The sequence below is a fragment of the Drosophila simulans genome, chromosome 3L, assembly GCF_016746395.2.
Source record: "Drosophila simulans strain w501 chromosome 3L, Prin_Dsim_3.1, whole genome shotgun sequence".
Lineage (NCBI taxonomy): Eukaryota > Metazoa > Arthropoda > Insecta > Diptera > Drosophilidae > Drosophila > Drosophila simulans.
The window spans coordinates 649,010-666,771 of record NC_052522.2 but is presented as its reverse complement, the minus strand read 5'-3'; the positions used below and the strand labels follow the sequence as shown (position 1 = coordinate 666,771).

The 17,762-nt window shown below is 43.7% G+C and overlaps 1 long non-coding RNA gene across 1 annotated transcript; it reads right to left on the bottom strand.

The window, feature by feature from the left end:
* Positions 1-626: 626 nt before the first annotated feature.
* LOC27208598 lies at positions 627-17,325 on the bottom strand. The gene is made up of 2 exons (XR_005544051.2): positions 2,093-17,325; positions 627-1,851 (listed from the first exon to the last, which is right to left on the bottom strand). It is a non-coding gene; the product is annotated as an uncharacterized LOC27208598 (long non-coding RNA).
* Between the last annotated feature and the right edge of the window lie 437 nt (positions 17,326-17,762).

The window sequence follows — 17,762 nt, the reverse complement described above, 5'->3', positions numbered from 1 at the left end:
TCCTCGCCCGGCAACTTTCCCGGTTAGTGCCACCGACATTCCAATGCGTATCCGGGATTGTGAAATGTTTTCATTTCAAGAAAGACACATTTACCGCCGTCTAGCGTCTGCAAACCGTCTGTATCTGTATCTGAGCATGCACTGTATCTGTATCTGTTTGCGTACACTTACAGAAATTTTAGCTAAAGTATCATTAAATTTTTAAAAGTTGTTGTCTTTACTCGCAGTTGTTGATCTTAGTTTCTCGCCTCCTTTTTCTGCATGAAGAACCGTTTGGGTTTCGACTCAAATTTCTGCGAGTGTAGCGACGATTGTGCTTTCGACTGTTTCTCTTTCTCTTGGCCACTCTCCTTCGGCTACGTGCCGCATTTTAAACAATATCAGCACAGTTCACTTCGAGCCAAGGAATCGGAATGCGATGAGCTAAGCTTGGTAGAAGTTTCTCCTGGCCAACTATTTTTGTATCTTGGCCATTTACAACGCTTGGATCGATTCTATTTATAAGCATTTTATTGCAGAGAATCAACATTCCGTTGCGACGAGCCAAACTAAGTTTATGCCCCTGAATTGGGGGTAATAATAAGAGAGATTTTCATGTTAAGCCCTGTAATTAATAATGCCTGCGATTAGCGATTAATTTGCACACCGAAGGCACGTTTATTTTCGACATCTCTTACAATCCAACATGTAATACAATACAATTCAATAAGTTCTGGGATGATACATTTAAGTAATGATTACAAAGTAAATGCAAATTATCTAAGACTAAAAAATGTGGAGACTTATAGATAAGCTCCATCATTTAAGTAGACATAAACGGGCCGACAAATACTTGTTTTCGGATATCTTTCGGCTTTGATCTTCCATCCTAATGAGGCATAGCACAATAACTGCCCACTAAATCGCCATGTGAAGTGGCACATCTCGGGCCTATAAGGCGTTTAAATTTAGTTACACAAGGCATTCCAGGGAGTCGTCGCTCCAGTTTGCATAGCATACGAGTTTATATTGAATTCTAGGAAATCGGAACCGTGAATCGGGAAGTGGGGAAGAAACAGCTGCAGCTGCCACGGGGCATTTAGAAAGTCACCCCAAATCCAAGTGCCCTTGCCCATGCCTATTCCGATTCCTATTCCTATTCCAAATCCAAATCCGAATCCATCGCATGTACGTGGACCTATGTGGAAATCGATGTGTGTGTGCATGCTGATTAGCACCTTGGCATGTGCTATATGCCAGAAGCCACATACATATATACTAAGCGATATATGTTGGCACTTATGTAAGCCAACGCGTGTTTGTGTTGGAAAATAATCAATTGGTAAATATGTTTATCACGACTTTTCGGCCGTATAGCTCTCCACCTCTGTCCAACGTGATCCACTTTGTCGATCGTTTCATGAATGAAAAAACCGTCGGTCGGTCGGACGGTCGGACGGTCGGAGTTCATTGCCCAGGTGGGTCGCCCCGACCGGGTTACGTACTCACTCGCACTATACCCACACCTAACTACACACATACATCGCTTATCGTCTCCGCAGCGTTATCAGCGCCGCGTTTACGAATCAAAAGGGCTTTTGTAATGGGCAAACAAAGCATAAAATACCAACATCAAGTTGTTTAGATTCGGTCGCCGCTGGTATGCTTGGAATGCTGTTTACCCAAGCAGGCCTTCTCATTGACTCCGATTTTCATTCTCCACGTCCAACATCCAACTCGCCTTGGGAAGACAGTCGGAAAAGAGCAATAGAGACAATGTAGCTACAGCAGCGGCGCAGGCGCGGCTCTTACACTGAGCAAAATCCATCCAGCAGCATGCTGTCCATTTCTATGGAATTGGAAGCATTTATCCTAAATATTTTATTAATGGTAATTAAAAAAGAATATCACAAGGTATGGTATACAGAATACATGATTAGAGTCTAGTTATAGGCAGATTTAATATGTGGTCAGCATCAGTATCTTTTTCGAAACATTTGTATTAATACTAGGGAAAGATAACAAATATTTTTATGAATATAATTGTAGTGAAATCTTTTCAACCTTTTAAATCCATGAATAAGTTTTTATAAGTCCGTGGCACTGCACTCACCTTCGATTTCCCAGCCCCATCTCCATCTCCATCCCCATACCCATCTCGATCCGACTTGGATCTGTCGGCATAAGTTCAAAGCTTTGTTACACGATATCGCTATATCTGTGTAGGCACACCAAACAACAAAAATCGACCATCGGAATGTGGAATGTGGTATTCATTGACAAAATCAGCTTTCAAAATGATCTCACTTGTATGAAAAACAGTCAAACCAAATCGAAAACCGGTTTCGTAGTCAAATCATTGGAGTTACAAACGCTTTTCGTTCGTTTTCCGTTTTTCCTCATTCGATCGTGGTCTTTATAACATCAACAACATCTGCATCTGAGCGTTTTTCACGCACGTGCCTGGCTCACATTTAATAACTATAATTATAATGTATGTCAAGTCGACCGAAATTATATGCTGCCAGTTAACACTTTAAAAAGCAAGAGAGACCACAAAGAAGCGAAGAACGAGGGACTCAAAGATCCACAAGAGGCGAGAATAAAAATACCTTGGCTAGCCTAAATATTTTCACACGCGCCGCGAGAAAAAAAAAATGATCTTAAGGTTTTAGTCTTTCATTCTTTCCTTCTTTTCTTTTCGTTTTTTATTTTTTTTTTTTTTTTTAATAAAAATAGCACACAATTAGTGGCGCTGAGTTTTTGCTTTTTTTTTGGGGTGGGGGGACGTGAACTGTAAAATGCCTGTGAGTTATCAAATTGGGGATTACATACCTTTATAAATAGTTTCTGCGCAGGCGCGCCCGTATTTCTCCAACTGCATTGGTGTGTGGAGTGCCTAGCACATACACACACACACTGACATAAAATACGCAATCTCCATTTAACAATCATTAATTTAGACGTCGTTCCAGCGGGAAGGAGAGGAAAGCGTGCGAAGGGAACGGTGGCGCTGCTCCCGCGATGATCACACGCTGCTGGGAATGGCCTGGAATCTGGAATGGGAATGAGCTGGAAGCTGTGTGGGAAAGTATGCGCCGCCGCCTCTGCCGCCGTCGACGTTGCTGAAATAAACAAGACCAAAAACAAAAACAACAACCCCAACTGGTCCCCGAAAATTAGGTCAACATTTTTTCATTCACTCTTTTTTGTTGCTGCCATACATATTTCGACACACATATTTTGTGTGTTTAAGTTTTTAGGTATTTTTTATTAACACAAACTTTCTATTGAGCGGCGAATAGTTTTTGTTTCTTTCCCTCTTTTCTCATTTTTTTCCACTCTTCCACACATGAACTTCAGCAGACCGTAGCATTAACCGTTAGCTTTTTTATAACACATTTTATGGCGATGCGACGGGCGCAACTTGACAATACAAAAATATCGTTTTTAATTGACATTTATGATGTGGTATAAAAACGCACCGCTCGCTGCCCTTTCCTGTAACTCCTTCGTCTTTCGAGTATGCAAATTAATGGGCCCAAAAAATCGGCTCTCCCATCGATATCATATCGATATTCCCGCTGAAGAGCTCTTTTTCTGCTGAATTTGGTTTTCGGACGAAACAACGGAATGCCGAGGAAAAAACGAGGAACTGCAAAACAAACGGGATAAGTCAGAGCGAAGAGAATGACCGATGACACTGTGAAAAAATATTACGTTTAATATCGCTCGAATTACGATATTATGAGGGTAAGGAAAAACGACTCTCAACCTTGTAAACATAGATGGTACATTTTCTTACGATGTTAAAAAAAAATGTTCATTGACTGTCGTTTAACCAAAGTATTGCTGCAAAGAATATACGAGTTCAGTTAAGATCTTAATTTTCATGTTCACCTTACTCTTATTTCTCTCAGTGTTTTTCGGTCCCTTTTCCCTTTGCCTGTTTTGCTATCCCGCTCGCACCCTGACGCCGCGTGCACGCTCTTCTTTTCTCAGTAAAACGGTTCTTCTGCTTGTCGCGCCTTTTCTTGCCGCCACTACTATTGCCGTCTCGCCTGTCTGGCAGCCGCATTCTATGCTGGTGGTTGACTTGTTTGTGTCTCCGTCTGCCCGCCTCTTCGTCTTTTTGTGCTGAGTGATGCAACTTTTATGACTGTTCCCGTTCCCGATTCTGTTCCCATTCACGTTCTGGCGGCTAACTCCTGTTCCCAGTGAAGGTTAGGATCGTCGAGTCGGGAAGAATGAAACGGGTCTCAAAAACCCACGCTCAGTCGCATGACTCACGCTTGAAAAATTTCAATTTGAATTTCTAAATAACCGCACATACACACAGCATCCAATTTCAGCCAATAAACGGCGTTGTGTGTGTGCATATTGTGTGTGAATTCCGACTTACGAGTGTTCCCATCGAAGGTTAGGCATTATTTTTTTCGTTCGGATGTCAATGGAACCCGATTGGCCGACGACGACAGTCTAAAAACCGAAAAACCAGTTTGAAGACATATTTTCTATTCGCTGCTTATTCTGCTGCTGCTGCTTCTTCCTCTTCTGCATTCCACACACATACACTGGCACACTGAGTTCGAGTTCGAGTTTAGTTTTCCACTTTCCCCCTTCTTCCAGCGTTATTTAAACTTTCTGGAATGCGGTTGTGTCTGCTCTCCTTGTAACCTCTTCGCTGGAACCGCTTTCCCGTGTTCATTTGTTGCTCATGTTGCTCAAGTTAAGTTAAGTTTAGATTTAAAGTTTTTATATGTACGCTAGTGTTCACACTTTGATATTTATGTGTTTCTCGTTTCGGTTTGTTGCGCGAAAAGCAAGAGCAGGCGAGAGCGGCACAACCATGCGGCTGCAGCTATGAAATTTTACTGAATGAATATTTCTTTTCTTTTGCGCCGATCTTTCATCTTGGCGTTGGAATTCGAAGTCGACAGAGGCAGCGGCGGCGGCAGCGGCAGTGGCGTCGGCTGAGCAGCGGCTGAGGCAGCGACTTCGTTAAAAGTTGTACCTTTCGAAAGTCGCTTAAGTGTGTGGCTGCGTGCGTGTGTGTGTGTCGGCTGGATCGCGTTCGTATGTGTGTCGGTGTGCTAGAAAGTTTCGATGCCGAACTATGTTTGAAGGCGCATGCATAAGAAACTTACAAAACGGCATTCCACAAACAAACCGACACTGCCCGCCCCTTCCAGTCGCTCCCCTTCCAGCCGCCTTCTTCTTCCAAGCCGGCGAGAAGAGTATCCCTATCTGCATTTGAATCTGTGCTACTTTTGCATTTTGTCACATCAGTATACCGATATATCGGCGTGTAGCGCACTCTTCTTCTCGCCCCCGAAAATTCTTCAGCGCTTCTAGCGTTTTCCTATATGTTGTAATCTACGGAACAATAAAAAATGCTGTGGGGCTTTCGTAAGTGTCTTTTTGGAATTTTCGTTTCGTTTTTTATTTTGTTTTTCTTCGTGTGTTTGTAGCTGGTGGCGTTCTGTTTTTTGTTTTTCGTAAACAACGCACACACACACACACACACACTCTGTAAAATTCGTCATTGAACGGTAAAAAAAACAAAAATTCCAACGTGTTTGACTTTGTCTCTAGACAATCTCGCTCGTGTGTGTGTGGATTTTTTCAATTACAAGTTTGTAAATGGAATTTCTGAACTTTATGTGAACGAGGTCATTTACAACACACACACACACACAAACGTTTGTAAAGAAGGGCGCGGGGCTAAGGTTGCTCGGGGAATTTTTGTTACATTCGTCATGAACTTATTTATAGGAAATTCCATAGGCTTTACTGGTTATTTATGGCCGCAGATCGCTGGGGGGATCTACTGGGTCCAAAAGCGGGGGAGTGTTGTATCGGTCGGCTGCATGCATATCAAATGCCAAATGGGACAATCCCCAACTGGCTCGGAAATATCACGAAAACGGAAATAAATCAGACCCGATTTGATCGTGGATTTCAGTAGCTAGAAGTACTTTCTGTTTAGATTTAAATCTAGACATAGATCTTAATAGGAATGCAACTCGAAAATTGTGTTATGATTTTGTGGTCTGGTAACTAGATTTTTTTCTTAAAGAGATCTTTAAATTTACTAGATTTTATCTACAAATATAAAGCTGTTCTATTTATGCCCCTTCTTTCTATAAATACCACAAATTCATTAAATTCCATTTGGTTAAGCCTTTGCACCTTTCTGATTAGCAATTCCCTGAATTCCGGGCGCCAGGTGTATTTACGATGGCCCACAATCAACCCAATCAATCCAGCCAACTGTCCCGTATCAATGCCATCCATTGACAAGCTTTCGTCGCTTTCGCGGCCCTCCAGTGGAGTAACACAGGAATCAGTGGCTGGACGATCGTCTGAGTGATAAGGTTTTCGGGGCGGCTACTTGACGCGAGAATTTCTGGAATTTCGAAAGTGTACACACACCTGTGGACCCCTCGGTAGAAGCGGAATGAGGCCCGGAGCAACCAGACCCGAGCAGCCCAGTCACAAAGCACGCGCTCAATCTACGGCTTATCAACAGGCCGACGACGGTAGGCCCATACAAAGGCCAAACTATAAATGACATGTGATGCCATGGCCGTAGCCCCACCACAGCCATGCGCCAAGGGTACGAAAATACTCAAGATTGAGTCACATGCCTGGCACTTACCGGGTGGAAAAGAGTCGGCCTCAGGCGGAAATTGAGTTCTGTTCCTCTTCTCTCCTCGGGAAGAAAATTGAAAAACAAAGGGAAAACCAAGCAAGATTTCCCAATCGAAAGCTTCTTGGACTTTCGACCGACTGTGTGTACTATTTACAACATCAACGGAGCAACGTCAAGACCATAAAAATAATTAATACAACTTATCAGCAGGGCCGCGATATACCACCACTTGAGGAGCACCTATGACGTGGAGCGACTGGCACTGGCACTGGCACTGGCATTACCGTTTTCCTTCCCATTCGCATACCCATTTCCATTCCCAGCCGGCTGCATGGTTAGCGATCGTACGGTAGATGCGATCCGATTCGATGGCAGAAGAATTCCCCCTTTCGGTGTAATTGCTTTTGGCCTGGTCGAAAGTCGGCCCGAACCGAACCGAACCGAAGCACACCGCACCGAACCTAATGATAATACCCGCGATCTAATAGGAAGCACGTGATGCGCATACAGCCCACCGATCATTAAGAAGCAGTAATGCACTGGGAGAAACTAGAGGCACCGAATCATACATACATCTCCTTATATCAATTGTATCAAGTAACAGAGTGGTGGTTATGTTTACCATTGCATTTTGAACTTACATAAATAATTCAATCCAAAAACAATAGTAAAACCGAACCCTTTACCACCGAACTTCCTTTATGTGCAACCATACGGGGCGGAGTTAAATGGAATCGAAATCGAACTGTAGACTGCTGTAGAGTCTAGAGTCTAGCGACTAGCGACTAGATACCAGACCCCTGGCTAGACAAATTGCACATAATTTCTACTCGAGTGAGCGCGGTCAGCCGGCAAAAAGTGCACCGAACCTGCCCAAAACAACGGCAACGGGATGGACGTGGACGTGGTTGTGGATGTGGATATAGCCGGTGGCTATATAGTAGTACTGGTACCACTCGGCTTGGTTAGACGTCGGAAAGAGACGTCGACAACGACGCCGCACCGGGAGGATCCCAGCCATTTCATGAAAAATTATGTCGTGTAAAATTTTATGCATGAGAGACTTGCACAGCAGCAAAAACTGGGCAGCAAAAAACTTGGCAAAATTAACAGTGGCTCGTCAGTTGCACTCGCAGTTGCAGTTGCATTTGCACGGTGGTGCAGTGGTGCAGTGGCCGCCAGGTTGGAGGAGATAAGCCGCTGACGCTGACGCCGCTGCAAATGGGCACACGCACACTCGAGAGCCATCAACTGCAACTGCAATTGAGGCAATGGGGAGGCACAGTGGGTCGGATTGGTACTCGCATGGGTAAAAGCTGATGTCCGGTCAGTAAGAATTCCTACGACGATCTGCCGGATGTACAGCGATCCTAAAGGATATCAAAAAACATAGCTATATTTTCATATGCTTTGTTCGGTGACTGCGTGTCTGGTCCCACTGTGCTGGGAAAGCGAAGGCTGTTGCATTAGCATACAAGTGTTGGGCAGCGCCACAAAGTCGCACAATTGAAAGGCAAAAAAAAAAAAGGAAAGAAAAACAGAGGCAGTAGTGACAACAATTGGCCCGCTAACGAACCGCCCGACGGACGCCGCCCCACCCACCAGTCCCCATTTCCCTCCTGAATGAACCCGATGATAATGAAAGGGGGAACTTGGGGGGAGGCGCAGGAACCGGAGCAGGAGTGGATATGGAAATGGCAGTGGATGTGGATGTGGCTGTGGCTGTGGAAGAAAGCGCATTCGAGCGTCTTGCCGCTTGCATCTTGCCACGCCACCCGACCCAAATTCCAGTTGAATGCACTGGCCAGCGCCCGCCTTTGTGGCCATAGTCTAGTTGGATAGTTGCATCCGCATCTCTGTCTCTTCCCAAGTCCGTGTCACTGGCCCAGCGCCGTACTTTTGTTCTGACCAGGCGTTATATACATCAGTGATCTGTATGGAGCACCATTCAATGTCTTACAGTAATCTTTAAATATATAACTATATAGTTAACTCCCTAAACAGCATGTACCCCACCCCACCCCGTTCTGTGGCATTCGCATTCCCGCGAGGCGGATGCAGAAAATCGTGGAGTGGCCAAGCGATCTCTCTTCGCTCGGTTGGCATAATAATAGCACATTCCTCGGCCAACCAACAACAAACTGGCTGCAATCGGATGTGGATGTGGATGTGGCCAAGTAGGAGTAGCAGTCGTCGTCGGAGTTTGGAATCCGCTCCAAATGTGGGCGTCGCCCCGGCCAATGCTGCCCGGCCTACTAGATGCTACGAGACTTCCCCCCTTCGTCCCTATTTGCGTGGTCCCCGCTGTCAACGCATGATTTGCTTCCCGCTCGCATGTCCGGATCTGATGTATTAATGACATTTGGCCCAGTTTCGGTGCCTCCATGCCATGTGAGTGCAGCGTGGGGACGAGCGGCGATCGCTGCGAGTGGAGGAGGCTCATTCATATTCATAAATTTAACGTCTTTTTGCGTAAGCCTCGCGGCGGAAGTAGTGCCCCTCCCACCATCGTCGTCGTCGCCGCCACCGCCGCCGCCTTTCCTGATCTGAGACCCATTCATTCGCCCTTTTTCGCCACGGCTATAGCTGAAGCTAAAGCTAAAGCCAAAGCCAAAGCAGCAAGAGCAGCAAAAGCAGCGGCAGCAGAAGCAGAGGCAGCCAGACAATTTGCCGCTCTATTTTCGATGCATTCCCAGCCAGAAAGAGTCAGACACACACGAAACGAAAGAGACGGCAGGAGGGGTGCGAGAGAGACGGGACGGGGACGGGGCAGCTAGAGTTCAAAGCACTATTGAACTCGGGGGCCCAACAATAACAAACTCCACCAAACACTTTCGCCATAAATAGCAGCCAGTGGGATCGGGACGGGAGGTCGCGGGACTGGGTTTTATCAACGGAAGCTAAAGTGGGGATATATGTATGTATATGCGTGCATTTGTGGGGATATATGGGACACATGGCGCGGGCGGGTGTCTCAAGAAGTGAAAACAAAAGTGACTAATGCGAGTGTGCGAGCATTTCCGCTCACTTCCGGTGCGTCCAAATGAGGAAGTGCTGCCAACTGCATTTTTGGAGTGGCCAACATACAAGCACACAGAGAGAAAAGTCACTTGGAAATTGGAAGTAATTGGACAAAAAATTCGAATCTTCGAAGATTTGAATTGGAAGTATACACATTGTATTCCTTCGGTAAAATAGTTCTCACTTTAAAATGCTTTTGGAATTTGTAGTGCATGACAGTCAGATTTTTTTTAAGTGTGCAACATGTTGGGACGAAAGGCAGAGAAGAAGCAGCCGGTGAAGAGCCGTAAGTAGGCAGAAGACTTCGCTGCTGATGAAGAAGAAGTTCCGACGCCCCAGCTATAAATAAAAACCCAGCCAAAAGCCGCCAGCCGGAAATAATGTGACCAAAACCACACCGACGAAGCAAACACGAGTTGTATGTGTGGGTAGGGTAGCTGCGCGTGTGGGTGAGAGCCAGTGTGCGAGTGTGTGTGAACTTCATTCATTCATAACCGTACACAGTGCATAATCACAGTGGTGGGCAAAATAATAGTAGTCACAGGGTCGAAATTAGTGGGATAGTATCAATCTCAAACTAGATGCCAAGGGTTGGCCAAGTATGACTTGACTCCGACTGATACTGTATCGATACTGTAGCGTATACACCATTTATTTATAGTTCTCATTTATTTTTGTAGGTTATTGGCATAATCGCGTACCGGAAGTACGTTTAATAGAGTTTTTATTAGTTTATTACCATAATTGCGGACACAATCGTATATTGTGAATGAACGAAATCAGCACATTAAGGGAACTTGGATGGGGCAAGCTATGCTCGGGTCGATCCTATTGAATGACTGACCCCATAGCAAACAACGACAAGCGATAGAGATAGGGATCCGATCCGAAGTTATCAGCGATGGTTGATGGTGTTGTTGCTGCCGTGCTCTGCGTGCTCAATGAAATTTCATTGAAATTTAGAACGAATCTATAAAATGCAACGAAGCCGCCAGCTGGCGGTGGAGGGGGAAATGGGGAAATTGTGGAAATGGAGACTGGAAACGGGAACCACGGTGCGATGTTTGGCATAGATAAACCAAGGGGACACAGTAAGAAATCGGGCTTGAATAAATAAATATTTTTTAAATCTCTATAGCTTTGAAAGCTGGTAAGTAGGCTACATTATTTTTCTAGCAAGTGATCAATTTTTCTTTAAACAATAACTTACAAAAGTTCTGTAGCCAAAAGTTCACACTAACCAGCAAAAACTATTATTTCCAGCGAGGGGATATTTCACTCCGTTTCTTTCAGTGCATCGGCAGCAGCAGCAAGAGCGCATTTGAGGTTGCTGCTGCCATAGTGCTGCCGCTTTTGTTGTTGGAGCGATGATACGAGACGCCGACGCAGGCAGAGCCAGTGGCAGAGGCCGCAGTGGGGGCGTGGGAGGAGGGGGCGGCGTTTGTTGCTGCTGCTGCTGCTGCATGAATTTATGAATGAATCGAATACGTATTCGTGTGTGCGTGCCGTCGCAATCGGCGCATGTGTGTGTGTGTGTGTGCTGCGCTTGCATTTAATGAATGAAAATCGCAGGCAGCGACAAAAACATAATACACACATGCACCCACACTCAGATCCGCACATATACGCTCACGACACCCACACACCCACACACGTGCACACTCGCGTACACCCATTATAGTAGCAGCGGAAGTAAACCGAGCAACAACAAACAACACAACTAACTCATTCAAGTCCAAATGCGAGCGAGTGTCTAAATAAGTCGCTTGAATGAACGCTTGATTCCCAGCCTCTTGTTCGGATTATATAGGATTTGATATGGCACATGGACGGGGGGCACATGTATCTGAATACGAATACCCAAGGCGATGTGGTCGGTTCTGATACCCAGCCAGTCAGCCACTCGAATCCCTCGCATTTGCCTGATTTGTCCTGAGTCTGCACTAGTTAGGGTCTGCTTCACTCCAACATACATAATACATTCATGTAGTTACTTTGTGAATATCTTATTATTACTAAAAAACAGACATATGGTGGCGCTTGGTAAAGTATTTAAAAACTCGTCGCAACTGGGCAAAAACTACTTACTAAGTCCGCTGATTCACTTAGAATTCTCTGAAATTCTATCGACCCTTGGTATTTATAGAGATTAGGAAACGGCAACGATCAACGATAGTTCCCAGAATAGGAAATCCGATTTACACATTTGCAGATTGAGTCACAGGCGACCTATGAACCAGTCCATGAGCCGCTCCAAGTCCATATGCAAATAAGCCCAGAATAGCCGAGAAAGTAGCCATGCACTTAGTCACTTTCGGGGAAACTCGATGAGTGCGATCAACGACCGCCGACAGATTAGGAATATATATGTACATATAGCTCCTCCGCAAGTAGATATGGAAATGGCCAGGCAGTAACGAGATCGAGAATTACAGAAAACTATGACGCACGCAGGGAATCTTACGAACTTATGTACATATATCTGTGTAATTTGTGCAGGGCCTGGACTTTTACGAGTTGATATTATTATTGGAGATGCGGCGGCGATAAAATTGCAAAACAACTGCTGCCCAGAAGGGAAAGAGCCGTGGAAATCGCTGCTGAAAAAATAGCAGCGGCAAATGACGCACAAAAACTTTACAAGGTTGTCTGCTGCGGCAATGTAAAGGGGCGGTGTGCGGTGGGTGGTGGGCGGTGGTCGTTGAGAGGCCAATGTGTACGTCATCGAGAGCTGAATGAAATCGAAATTGACTCGGGCCATTTTACGTCAGAGCCAAACAAAAAAAAAAGAAAAAGTACGAAGAAGCTAAACGATTTCCAGGCAGTGCCGCGATTTCCTCTCAGATCTCAGATCTTGTTAATATTTGTTTGGCCGCGTATTTGGATTGCGATTATTTATGCTGCTCGATGACGTTCGCTTGTAAAAGACTTTGGCCAGCGCCTTAATTGCGCCAACTGTGCGCCTAATTATGGCAGACACTGTGGCAGATATAGCCACCAGAATATAGCTGGCAGAAGGAGAGATCCGTCGCGGCATTTATAAATAAATCGCTGTCTATACGAAAATAACTAAACGGATCATTATCGTTGGACATGTGCGACAGCGTCTGGTCAATTAAAAGCCATAAAATGTCATAGAGCATCTAGGATAGAGGGTGTCTTTAAAATAAGTATTTGGGAACATTTAAGTTTACTGCAGCTCAAGAGAAGTTTTATAGTTTTAAGCTGGGAAATTTAATTTTTACCAGACGTATACGTTATATTTTGTTTCAAAGCTCTTAGCTGACTCAGTATGTTGGCGTATACTTGATGTCTTAGAGATCATTATACAAAATATTGGACTTTAAAAATCTGCAATAAAATTCGATAAAAAATAATTGAAATCGAAATATATTGTGGTTTTCTGACTAAACCTATTTTCCTCAATGTGACATTATCATTTGAAGAGAAAGCAACACGCTAATTGGAGGCTTGACAAACATTCCTGCCTTACCAATTTGTAGTTAAACCCTTAATGTCTTGGCATTATGTTTTGGTTCCCACAAATTAAGCAAAATATTCGTGTCAAATCGGATCGATCAATCACGAATATGGAACATGGAGCATGTGGTTAAGTGTTTAACTTAATTTTACCCCCAGAAAACGAAATTATTTTAATTCTTGGCTCGTGTTTTTTATCTGCAGCCAAAGATCTGCTGTTCGCGGATTTAGGTTGTGCGATTTTGATCAGATTCGGACGACGAATGATAAATGCGTAAAACTCAAACTGGTTCAATTTTGTGAATACTTTGATCTTGTTACCGCTTCTGTTGCTGTTGTTTTCTTGTGGTTCGTGTTGTTGTTGCGCTGCCACGGGCAGTGCCAATCTTAATTGCGCATTTAAATATAATAGAAAGACAGAAACTACTACAACAAGCAGAAAAAACTACCATACAACAATAACTATAAACACAGATACACATGGCGACTCGTTTGTCAGTTCATTCCCTCGATGCGAACTTGAGGCTCGAAGAAGGCGCCTCCAAGTACAACAATAACACCAGCAACCATTCAGAACTGGGTAGGCCTCGGCCCCCGATAGCCCGAAAACAGCGAAAACCCCTTCCGAAAAACTATTTAGTGTGTGCCCATCTGTATCCGTATCTGTCGGCTCTGTATTGAAGCTGCGCATATTGCGCCTTGGCTGTTTATTACGTACTATATAGTACGGACAATACGCATTGGGGCTGCAAACTCATTTTGCGCACTAGTTTTGCTGCTCACCAAATTACCGCGGCGCTTTGGCAACCCTAATGGGTTTCAAATTACCAGAGGCGCACAAAAAATATTAATAATACTCGTAACAATGTTCAATTATCGAATTAAGTGATTTCATTCAAATACGCTCGATCTAGGCTAACTGGGTTGCATTCAACTTCTGTAATTGAAAACCATTTGCCCTTCTGAACGAAATTTGAAAAATTTAGTACAAAATAAATATTTTAAACTCAATAATTTTACAAAAATTGCCTGGGATATAGGCTTGCCGGGATAAAACGTTTTCAAAAGTATGCAACACCGTTTTAGTGCTCACACTACAATATTAATATATTATTAACAAGTTCAGTTAGATCAAGCTCAATTCGAAAGAATTATATTATTTGGAGCACTGTTTAGTGTTTGTAATTTATACGAAACGAAATATTAATTTTAAGTATAACCATAAAGAGATATTTTAACGTTAATAAATAGTTTTAATTAATTTACCGGTACAACTGTGGTTCCCCTTTGCGAAGTTTGCCTGTACATGGATTCACTTGAATAACAGTAAATGACAATCTGGCAACGCCGCGCGGAGAGAGCACTCGGTTGCTCGCTCGCTCTCCCGATTGCGGTGTCGGTTGCGTATACTTGATATTTTTTGGTGCGCAAGAAAGTCTCTCACAATGACTGCTGTAAGGACACATGGCTGCGCAGCCGGCGTCGCAGTCGCTCTTTTTGTTGTTCTTTACTTATTTTTTCTTTTTTAGGACTTGCAGTGGAACAGCTGTTTTGTGTTATGGCAAACAGCTGTTCGAGTTGCATTGCATGCACACAAGGGCGCTGCACATTTTAACACACGTAAAATGATATAAAACATTTTTAAACAAATTGCATTCAATACTTACAAACAAAGCCCATTAGACGGTGATTATATAAGCACTAGACTGCCAGCCCTGACAACTCAGTGTGATAGTGTTGGTGTGCCTCTTTGTGTGGCTGTTGTTGAGTGTTGGTGTAGCTGTTGGTGTGTTTTAATTTTTTTTCGTTTTCCGTTCTCTGGTGTTGGTGTGCGTGTGTGCCAGTTTAGTTAAATGCTGAGCACACGCACTGAAATTCAGCAACAACAAGAGCAGCTACAACAACACACCAACAACATCAATATAAGGCTAGGCAGATAGGCAAGTTTGCCTTTTAGTTGTTTCTGTAGTTTACTTTGTTGTTTTATTTGTCGACAGCGGTCTGACTGGCTAGCTCTGGTCTGGTCCCCGCCCCCTCGTAGCCCCCATCGCCGCCCTCCCCCTGGCTATATGTCGTATCTAAAACATTTGCGCTTTAAATAAATACACAGAGGGTATTATAAAAAGGCAAAAGAAACGAAACGAGGAAAACTAGTCGCGTACAAAAAACAGAAAGAGCAACAACGACAAATTAGTTCAATGCACGCCGCCAAAAGAGTGTGTATATAGAGCTTATCCACTCCCACCGCACAACTCTGTTATATGGTGTGTTTGTTTTGATTTATCTTATATCTCGGTATCTTCTAGGCCCTTTCATTGATAGTACATCGGTCGTACATCAGCGTAGGGCACAGTTTCATTCATCATCGCTGCCTTAATCATCATCTGCGTCTGTCGTCTCATTGTCACTGGTACAAAGTTCACATGTACACATACATATATATGGACATGCAATCAAATAAAAATTTTTTGATTGTATAAGTTCACAGTTTCTTTGTGCGCCATTTTTTGTTCTTTCCAAATACTTATATACGTACGTATGTGTATAAGCGTTTCGGGTTCTTTATTTGAAATTTATTTATTGTTTTTTTTGTATTTACTTTTCCGCTTCTAATTTTAATTATTCAGTTGCGAGGCTCAAAAGTCGCGAGCGAGTTTGTTTTTAATTCTTGTTGTTGTCGCGTTTGTTGTTGTGTTCCCCTAGTTTCGCCTCTCTCGCTTTAGGTTTTTTCGATTTTTTGTATTGTTAAATACGTCGTTTAAGTTGCTCTTGGCTGGCTTGCTTTGTTTTCTTTGCAACTGCGTCGTAAAAAAGTTGCAAATTTTTTTGGGCAATTTAAACGTTAGGCACACTACACTTGTTCGAAGACACTATTGAGTCTTAAAGATTCGAGAATTGAAAGAATCCCGGCACGTTACTTGACAAGACCCCCTTAACAGTGTGACCAGATGCCAGCGACAGTCCTACTCCATACTCAACACTCTACACACTATAATTCCCAAGTGCTGAGTCCGGCTCACCGCCTCCTCCTTCTTTTCGATGGCACTGTCGGTGACGTACTGAAACAAATGCCTCACGAAACTTTAGTTTGCGGCGCAATCAACGACATACCAATACACCGACACACCAACACATTAGCGGGGAGTTCACACCGATACAGATACATGAGCGCAGAGCAACAAGTATGAATGAATGCGCGCTTGCCGCGGCCTCTGCCGACGGCTCTGCCGGCATCGCCTGTAGGTGTGAGTTTGCATGTAATGGTTAACGCCACACAATCGAAGAAACGGGGCCTGCGGAGGGCGGTCGGCATCTAACATTTTTTGGCCCGCTCTGTCTGCTTTTGTTGTCGTTGCTCCGCTGTGTTCGGAAAAACATAGCAAGCAAACCTCGTACACACACTCGCCCAGATACTCGCTCCGTCCCTCTCTCGCCGACAGCAAAAGCCTAGCTGCTCGATTGCATTGGCGTGCGAGAGCGTTGTCTAAGCACAGCGAGAAATTTTCATTAACGAAACGATCGAAAGCAAAATGGCGGATTTGGCAAAAGGCAATCTTAACTATTAGTCGCAGGGTTTGCGGTTTTGGGGATCCCCTATTTCGAAATTGTCTTTTAATTTTTGCATAAGTTGTGCATAATGTTACGATGTTTTGCTCATCGATTTACAAAAACTATCTGCGGTATACCGTCTGCATTTTCCCTTGAAAAATTTTAATTTTCTAAACAATCCAAAAAAATTATGCCTAGCGTTCTTGGTTTATTTCATGTAAGTCCCCATTTCTAATGTATTTAAGGCCCATAAATTCGTATTTATTTCGCTTAAATCATCCCGAATATGTAGAAGCAATCCAGTACAGAACAGCTTGCTCATGTAAAAGAGTATTTAGACTCAACACAATCAACAAATAGCATTAAATGTTACTATTAATAAGCGTAAAACGAGTTTATTTTTATTGATACCAGCAATGTAATTGCACTGGCATGTGATTAAGGCTAAGTCAAATCGATTCATGGCGTTTCTTAATGATTGTGTAGTGTACCTTATGTGATGGGAACGACACGGGAAAGGAATATTTAAAAATATGTATAGAGTAATTACGTGCTATAATATATAAATAGGGTGCAATTCAATATCTTATAACTATAGTTGCTTAGAATATGCCCAAAGAGGGATATTACGTAAGCCGAATGCTCCTTATATTACGATTTTTTCGAGGACGACTCAATATTCTGTTTTAACGCAATTTAAAGGCATTATTTTCATTGTGCGACCAAGCTGGTCCCGCATTGTGCTCAGTGTAAAGATTCACACACAAACGCACGCGATCAAAAGGCAGCAACAAAAAGGCCCAAAAGAAAAAAAGAACGAATTCCTGTGGCGGAGGCGCGCGAATGGGACGATTTTCGGGGTACGAGGGACTGGGGACTGGGGATTGGAATTGGGATTGGGTTTTGGGGGACTTCGAGAGCTAGTTACGCACACTGGGAAGATACAGATACAGAACCAGTCAGTGTGCCATACGAAATATGTAACATCAAGCTCATATCACAAGCGAACGACAGCGACGTTGGCGACTCACCGACACAGAGATACAGATACAGATACAGATGCAGATACGAGTACTAC